Here is a 10,352-nt window from a genome sequence, read left to right on the forward strand (position 1 = left end):
GGTGAACAACTTTATATGCTGCTAAGGTGAGTTTCATATGATCCCTTTTACTCTCTACATTTTTGGGCTGAGAATACATGCAAATGCTTTATAAACTGATTTACAATATTTATATGCGTGAGTTTCATTGATCCCTTTTTAATTGCTTTTGCAATATATTTTTGGGCTGAGAATACATGCACTTTATTTTAAATGCAATGGATACAAGTACATACTAAATTCTACACCGAGTTTGAACCGAAAATCCCTTAGCTTTGGTAACTAGTAACTGTCAGTTATAAGAACTGGTGGGCGCGAGTAGTAGTATATGGATCCATAGGGCTTGATATCCCCGTCCGAGCTAGAGCACTAGCCTTTTAACGGACGTATGCTATTTGAGAAGCGTACACGTTGGTTTGCGTGTATTATTAAGATGATTATACAAAGGGTATAAATTATATATACGTTAAGTTTAGTTACCAGGGTGCTCAATTTCGTAGAATATTTTGATAAACGTTTCTGGATGAAACAACTGAAATCTTGTGATCCACCTTTATGTACAGATTATGCAAAACATTAAAACTATGAACTCACCAACCTTTGTGTTGACACTTGTTAGCATGTTTATTCTCAGGTTCCCTAGAAGTCTTCCGCTGTTTGCTTACATGTTATACAAGCTATGTGCATGGAGTCTTACATGCTTAATTCAAGAAAACGTTGCATTCACAAAACCATCATCATGTATCTATTTTGACTGCATTGTCAACGGAAGTATTATTGTAAACTATTATTTACGGTGATTGTCTATATGTAGAAATCATCAGATGTCGAAAACCTTGGAATTAAATATTCATTTATGGTATGCCTTTTTTTAAAAGAATGCAATGTTTACAAAACGTATCATATAGAGGTCAAATACCTCGCAATGAAATCAATGAATGACGTGTTCGTCCATATGGATTTGGAGCGATCGTCACAATAATCATAATAATAATAATAATAATAATAATAATAATAATAATAATAATAATAATAATAATAATAATAATAATAATAATAATAATAATAATAATAATAATAATAATAATAATAATAATAATAAGTAAACTACCTCAAAGAAGAAGTAGCCCTAAAAAAATTGCCCAAGTCCGGGTTTGAACCCGCGACGTCCCGGTAACCCGTTAACACCTTTAAACCTATGAACCAACGATTTGTTTTGGTATTAACCCGCATGGTAACTAGTTCATCATCATCAAACCCTTATCATTTCATCATCATTATCATGATCTAATATTGTCATCATTCTTATATCATAATTATCTCTGTTATCATGATGTCATAGTCCTCATCATCATATCATAATCAAATTATAATCATAACATAATCCTAATCATATACGGTTATCTCAATCATCATCATTACTTCATCATCACTATTTCCATTTTGCCATTATTATAACCATGATCAACATCATCATCGTTAACTAATACTAACTTCATTCATCATCCTAATACGTCATCATCATAAAATCATGACCAAGATCGCATTTAATCATAATTTAATCATAATCATATGATCATCATTATAATCGTAATCATTTTATTATAACAATCATCATCATATTTTATGTATCAAATTATATCTTCATCATCCTCTATCTTATTGTTCACCATATCATCATCTTTTTCTCTTATTCACGATCATCATCTTCACATAACTTCATCATTATCATAACTGTAACCATCATCATCTTCACAAAACATCATTATCACCATAAATCTATCTCGGCTAACAGAACTTAACAGCCCTCGTCAGCCCAACATGTCTAAGCTAAGTCCATCTAGTATATTCTTGGCCTGTTGGGTTCCCTTAAAGTGTTTAACCGAAACAGCAGTCCAATAGGAAAGGAATATGGCCCAATAGCACACCCTGGTATTCTTCGGCCCAACATACAATTCGTGGGCTTTTCTTTTGATCTGATAACAGAATTTTCGATGGCCAGAAGTATAAATAAATAAATAACAACGCAGCCCTCATCATGTCATCATACTTACCTCATCCTCCATTAACATTATAGTAGGTTTTATAATTAAAAGAGATTCGATAGCAGCTCATATTCAGTCCAAAAGTAGTACACTCAGCCACAATTTAATAATTGTAATGGACAGCAAGTGAGTGTCGGTAATATAGCTTTTGTAATATAGAAATATATAATAAACCCTTTACATCTTTAATCATCACCTATTGTATTATAACACTCGTCCAAAAGGAATATAAAGCAAGTCCATGCGAATTGCTGTTCAATCTTCATGGATTAGATCAAACGACAGGAAAACGGTAAGCAGGAAATAGCAGTGATATAGTGGCTGCATAGAGTGGTTTTTGAGGTACGTTTTGAATAAGAAAATAGCAGCAAAATATGATAGTTTGACATAAATAATAGCAGTAGTAGAAAGTTGCAGGTTGTTTAAAACAGAAACGAATATAGTGCAGCAGCAGTTAATGAATTTGTTGGGTGGGTTTCGAACTGAAAACATAAAAAAAAATAGAAATAGTGGTTAAAGGGTTCAACGATTTAATGGGTTTTTGGGTTTGTTGTATTCGATCATAAACATAATAGACGCAGTAGTAGTATGTGGTTATCGATCAAATTAAGAGTGATGATGTGGTCGTGTGTTCGAATGCAAACAACAACTTGAAGGTAGTGTACGGTGGTGGTGGTTCTTGGATTAGAATAAGAGAGAATAGATGGTGGAAACAGAAACATGGCAATAGTAGTGGTGGACGATGGTTGATCTAATGAAGGTGGTTCCGGGTTTAGGTTTAGTAAATGAATCCAGAATCAAAATAGTTTGATGGTGGTTGTAGGTGTTGAAGGTGGAGGATGGTGCTCCGGTGATGGTAGTGGAAAATAGTTCTCGGTGACTTGATGCAATGGAGTATATATGCATATGTTATGTATATATATATATATATATATAAAGTCATAAATGTAATAATAGAATAAGAGATGTATTAATAATATATTAGGAATTCAAATGGAAACGTGTGAATTTTTATATCACTATGCTGCCGACACTTATTCTTGGATAGTAGTCCGTGCTCCGTTGTGATTTAGTGGCGGATAAAAGTTCACAGAATAATTCCAAATTTTAAATTTAATGTCCTTATTTATTTTGGTTAGTATGGTATAGAATTTAGTCACTATCTATTAAATAAAATTACATTAATTATTCTCTCCCAGCCCTAAGTAAAATATAAAAAAAATTCAACATTCAACAAATAATTCCTAAATGCATTTTTAATAAACCTATAATTTGTAAAACTCATTTTTGGTTAATCGTTTATTTTAAAATCACATAAGTTTCTGTTCAACTCGTTTACTGTCAATCAAATGACAAATGAGTGTTACTTTCGTTTACTATATAACTTCAAAATCATAAAATATATATTCTATTTACTTTATTTATAAATATATACTCTTTAAATGATTATTATATATTATTATTATTTTACAACATTAATTATAACAATTACAATATATAATATTTCATATTATTATATATATATATATATATATATATTAGATATATGCATATTTATTTACAAGTAATCGTATCGTGAGTCGTCGGAAATGGTCAAAGTCAATGAATGTATGAAAATAATTCAAAAATTTTGAGACGCAACATAACGGACTTTGTTTATTGTGTCAGAATTATGAAATCGTATCATGAGTTTGGTTCAAATTTAGTCGGAATTTTCCGGGTCGTGACAGTACCTACCCGTTAAAGAAATTTCGTCACGAAATTTGATTGAGGTAGTCATGGCTAATAATAAAAATGTTTTTCTGATGATTATGAGTTGATAAATAGAGTCTTATTACGGTTGAGTAATATGGATAAGATAATTCGATCATGCAAAGAGTACGAATGAAGCTATCACAAAAGAGTGTGATAGAGATTTAACTTTTGACGTAATCATGGTGGGTTTTCGAAATTCAAGGAATTTAAGGAAAATCTTCTAATCAGAAAGAAAATGTAATAGCACGATTTATTAGCAATTTGTTGGAAGTACGGAAGAACATAAATATCAAGGAAAACATTTCCGTGTTATGCTTAGAGATTAAATAGAATGAAAGAGTCGTGTAATATGGCACATGATGACGGTATTGTCTGTAAATCATCACGTTCCATTAGAAATTCAGCATGACTTACTGTAATATAACCACGTTGGCCTGACGTCATTATATTATACTAACTCATGCTTCAAATCCCAACACTACTCCAGAAATATTCATAGTTTAAACTCGAATTTTACAGAATATAGAAACTAAAACAGTTTCCTTTATAATGTATTATAGATCGCACGAAGAGATAAATGATTTCAGATAAAAATAGTTATGAAAATATCTTCAGAAATATCGAGGATATTTATAATGAAATATACGATGATATCTGTGACACCGCTGATTTTTTTTTTATGTGGCGGAAGCATAATATTAATTAAATACGATATCAACATTTGTACAAACCGATGTCACGTGTCATTAAAACAAATTACATATTTAACTGGAAAGACGGAGTTACATTCTGTTTCCAAAAGAACACAGTTTAAACTATAAAAGACCACATCAGAGTTAACACTGTCAAACATAACATCGCCATGCCCGTCTTTTCCCAAAAGCACTATCTACAAAAGCTATCAACCTGCAGGGAGGAGATGGAGGGGAATTAGCACGAAGCTAAGTGAGTACGACTAACTAGAGGCCATAGTATACACAAGTGTTATACTAAACATGTCACAATAGTCTAACACACAAACATCACCCAAGTGCCGTCTACAGAGACTCTTAACGGGCAGCATAACGGCTATTTTTGTCACCAAAGTGTCAACCGACTGAGTGTTCAGCTATCAATCGGTCGGGTCACTAAGTCAGTCGGTCGACTGTCGACCGACAGTCGGCCGACTGTGTTCATCTTCTCCAGAAACTGAACATAGGCTACGGACTTCAAGCTAAATTCACCAAAACTCGATCTAGAGCTCGTTTTCGACATCAAAACTTACCCAACTCAATTACTACATGTTATAGACTATAAACCCACCACAATTTGACCATAACAACACTTAAATCACTTGTTTTGACACAAATTCAAGCTTTTGAACAAATACACTTAAAAACACCATTTTAACACTAAATTGATCATGAAAGCTCATGATTCATACCTTAAATGAATCAGTAGAGTGTAAAGAACGTGATTCCAAGACCAATTCGAGCTCAAGATCAACAATGGAGAATTAGGGTTTTGGTAGTTGGAGAAGATGAAGAACGGGGTGGTTTGAGAAAATTCTGGAAAATGCAAGAAAGGGATAGACACAAGTCTATTATTTGGGATTAAATCCCATACTGTGTGACACACGGGTATTTATCAGTTATCTGATATCTATCGTACATCATTTGGTAACCCAAACGTAGTCCAAATTAAATAAACAAACATGTTCTGTGACCCTTGTCACAAACTGGTCCTAACCACATTATTATTTAATAATAAATATTAAATAAAAATAAAAGCACATAGTAACACAATACTAACTTAAGGGCACTTTAGTAATCTTACATCTTGGCCCGATTGAGGATGTTACAAATCTACCCCCTTAAGAAGATTCCGTCCTCGGAATCTGGTCAAGGTCAAACAAATAGGGATAGCGCGCCCTCATTAACTCCTCGGTTTCCCACGTCAAGTTAGAACCTAAACTGTGTCGCCATTCCACTAACACCATTAGAATCTGTTTCTTTCTTAACTTTGTGACTTTCTTGTCCACTATTCTAACCGGCTCTTCTACTAGTTTCTTAGTCAAGTCGACTTTCAAATCTTTCAATGGAAGAATCTGACTTTCATCGTCTACTTTGCACTTTCTCAGATAGCACACGTTGAACGTGTTGTGAATTCCTGCTAACTCTGATAGAAGATCTAAAACAACAGTTTGATCATTCAGAATTTCTATGATTGGAAATGGCCCAATAAACCTCGGAGCTAGTTTACCACGTTTGCCAAATCTGATCACCCCTTTCCACGGTGATACCTTCAAGTATACACGATCACCTACATTAAATGTTACCGAATGTCTGCGCGGATCAGCATACATCTTTTGTCGATCTCTAGCTGCCTTTAATTTCTCACGTGCAATTTCAACTTTTTCTGCAGTTATCTGAACAATCTCGGGACCTGCAAATTGTTTCTCACCTGCTTCTAACCAACACGTAGGAGTTCTGCATTTTCGACCATATAACATTTCATACGGTGGCATTCCGATACTCGAATGATATGAATTATTGTAAGCAAACTCTATCAATGGAAGATGTGAATCTCAAGAACCACCATATTCTAAGATACACGCTCTCAACATGTCTTCTATTGTTTGAATCGTTCGTTCACTCTGACCGTCTGTTTGTGGATGATATGTTGTACTTAAATTCACACGCGTACCTAGATTCTGTTGTAAACTGTTCCAGAAGTTTGATACAAACCTAGTATCTCTGTTAGAAACTATAGACAACGGTATACCATGTCTACTAACGATCTCTTTCAAGTACAATTCTGCCAAATCACTTAACAAAGCTGTTTCACGAGTAGCTAAAAAGTGAGCACTCTTTGTCAGACGATCTACTATCACCCAGATCATGTCATGTCCTTTCTGGGTTCGGGGTAACTTAGTTACAAAATCCATCGTTATATGATCCCATTTCAACTGAGGAATTTCTAACTGTCTTAGAGATCCATACGGTTTCTGATGTTCTGCCTTAACTTGCACACAAATATGACATTTTTTGACAAAAATTGCAACATCTGTCTTCATTGTCGGCCACCAATACAATGTTTTCAAGTCTCTATACATCTTTGTACTACCTGGATGCACTGATAATCTCGATTTATGCACTTCAGTAAGGATTAAATCCCTCAAATCTCCAAGCATAGGCACCTAAATTCGGTTTTTATATGTCTTTAATCCTCTAGAATCGTTGCATAAGTCAAATTTTCTTTTAGTCATTTGTTCAGTCTTTAGGTTTTCATCATTCAAAGTTACTAACTGAACAGTTTTCAATCGATCAATCAAGTCTGAAACTATCTCAATTCTCATAAATCTAACATTTTCGACTGTTTTCTTGCGACTCAGAGCATCTGCGACCACATTTGCTTTACCCGGATGGTATTTAATCTCACAGTCATAGTCTTTAATCAATTCTAAACACCGACGTTGACGCATATTTAATTCTTTCTGCGAAAAGATATATTGAAGACTCTTATGATCTGTATAGATTTCACAATGTGTACCATACAAATAATGTCTCCAAAGCTTCAAAGCAAACACAACTACAGTTAACTCTAAATCGTGAGTAGGGTAGTTTCGTTCATGATTCTTCAACTGTCATGAAGCATACGCTATAACTTTATTTCTCTGCATCAAAACACAACCCAGACCTGCACGTGACGCATCGCAGTAAACCACAAAATCTTCTGTTCCCTCTGGTAAAGCTAAAACCGGCGCTTGACATAACAACTGTTTGAGAGACTGAAAAGCCTTTTCTTGTTCATCAGTCCATCGAAAGGCTACACCTTTTCTAGTTAACTTATTCAATGGACCTGCTATTTTAGAGAAGTCTTTGATAAATCGACGGTAATAACATGCTAAACCCAGAAAACTCTTAATTTCTGTCGGCGTTTTCGGTGATTTCCAATTCATTACGGCCTCTATCTTAGACTGATCCACTTTAATTCCCCGTTCACAAATTACATGACCCAGAAACTGTACTTCTCGCAACCAGAATTCACACTTGGAGAACTTAGTGTACAATTGTTCCTGTTTCAGAAGTTCTAACACCAACCTTAGATGCGTAGCATGATCTTTCTCGGTTTTCGAATATATCAAGATATCATCTATGAAGACAATCACAAACTTGTCAAGATACTGACGACACACCCTGTTCATGAGATCCATAAACACTGCTGGCGTGTTTGTTAACCCAAATGGCATAACTAAAAATTCATAATGACCATATCTAGTTCTAAACGCTGTTTTCGGTATATCGTTCTCTGCAACACGTACCTGATGATACCCTGAACGCAAATCAATCTTTGAAAAGTAAGAAGCACCCTGTAACTGATCAAATAAATCATCTATTCTTGGTAACGGATACTTATTCTTGATTGTTCTCTTATTTAAGTCGCGGTAATCTATACACATACGAAGCGACCCATCTTTCTTTTTCACAAACAAAATAGGAGCACCCCACGGTGAAGAACTTGGTCGGATAAACCCCTTATCTAACAGTTCCTGAATCTGAGACATCATTTCTCAGATTTCTGACAGAGCTAATCTGTAAGGAGCTTTTGCAACTGGCGTAGCACCTGGAACTAAATCAATTTTATACTCTACTTCACGTACTGGAGGTAACCCTGGTAAATCATCTGGAAATACTTCTGGAAATTCTAACACAACGGGAATATCGGTCAACTGCTTCTTCTCTTCCTTAACATCAATCACGTAGGCTAAGAATGAATCACACCCTTTCGTTATTGCCTTCTGAGCTTTCATTAGGGAAACCATAGGGAAGTTAAATCCACTGCGCTCTCCCCTAGCTATCACTCGGGATCCGTCGGCCAAGCGGAAAGAAATCATCTTCTTATCACACTTAATATTATCCCTATTAGCTCTTAACCAATTCATACCTATGACTACATCAAAGCTAGGTATAGGCATCAACAAACAGGTTAAAGGGAAGGAATGGCCGTCAATTTCGATGGTAATTCCAGACACAGATGATGTGCATGGAACCATTTTACCATCAGCTACTTCTATTCCTAAGGGCTTATCTAACATCCTAACAGACAACTTCAACTTATCACAGAAGCCTAAGGACATAAAAGAACTATTCGCTCCTGAATCAAACAACACACAAGCTGGCAAGGAATTAACCAAGAACATACCGGTAATGACATCATCGGTAGCGGTTGCAGCGTCTACCGTCATCTGAAATGCCCTTGCCTCTGCTGTTGGAGGATTCTTTCTCTTCTGCCCAGCGGTAGAAGCAGAAGATCCCCCAGAAGTTGCTGACCTCGCCCCTGACCCTGCCCCAGAACCGGCTCTTGACGCAGATGGACAATTTGCGGATCTATGCCCCTCTTGATGGCAACTCCAACAAACATTAGACTTAAAAGAACAAACTGTTGATTCATGACCAAACACTCCACATTTCAAACACCTTCTGGTCATTGGAGAACACGAGCCGGTATGGGTTGATTTAAAAACATTACACTACCCAGACGTACTTGAACCTGATCCACTAATACCAGACTTACTTTTCTGTTTAAACCCGCCTGACTTTTTACTACGAAAACCGGATTGCTTACTCGACTGCTGATTTGACTGTCCACCTGATTGACATTCAGATTTACCCCCAAAAGATCCACTTCTCGAACTTTTTATTTTTGCTGCCATTATATCACCTTCTGTAACTTTAGCCATCTCATGATCTTGTGCCAAGGTTGTTGCAAATCTCGCAACAGTTATGTACTCCGGCTTAATCACCCGCATAAAATGCTGAATCTTATCTTTCTAAGTTGGTACCCACTGTTGAACAAACCTTAACTTCGATGTAAAATCTCTGAAAACCTCATCAATCGTCATGTTTTCGGTCATTTTCATACTCAGAAACTCAGTTTTCAATCTTTCCACCTCATACTCAGAACAATACTGCTCACGAACCTTAGCAGCGAACTGTTCCCAAGTTATCTGACTGATCTGTTCCTTGGTTAAATATGCAGTAATAAAATCCCACCATTCCATTGCTTCACCCTTGAGAAGTCTACTTGCAAACAGTACCATAGATTCAGGCTCACAGAAACATGCTTCTAATGCGCGTTCCACTTCTCTTAACCAATTAAGGGTCATTGTAGGGTTTGTGTGACCACTGTACTCAGGAGGTTTGCAGTCCATAAACTGTTTATAGGTACACTTCCTTCTTGTCTCATGGACTTGAAATGGGTACATCATTTAATTAGGAAAAGTCTGGTTAAACGGAAATGGCATTTGATAGTTTTGATAAGTATTTTGTGGAAATTGTGACTGAGAACAGCCACCGGCTTGATTATAAAAGTTAGGAGGAAAGATTGTGTTTAACGCAGTGGTATTAGGGTTCCATTGCGCCCTTTCTTGTTCCAATTCCTTAATTTTCTCCTGAGCTTCTAGTAACCGACTTTGAAGTTCTATTACTTCTTGAGAAGTTTTCTCTTCTGATGACACATGTCCATCTTCGTCAGGGGCTCTGAATGTACCAGTTCTAGGGGCAGCAGGGCCAGTAGCATTAGCTTCGTTAT

The sequence above is a fragment of the Rutidosis leptorrhynchoides genome, chromosome 11 (assembly GCF_046630445.1).
Source record: "Rutidosis leptorrhynchoides isolate AG116_Rl617_1_P2 chromosome 11, CSIRO_AGI_Rlap_v1, whole genome shotgun sequence".
Lineage (NCBI taxonomy): Eukaryota > Viridiplantae > Streptophyta > Magnoliopsida > Asterales > Asteraceae > Rutidosis > Rutidosis leptorrhynchoides.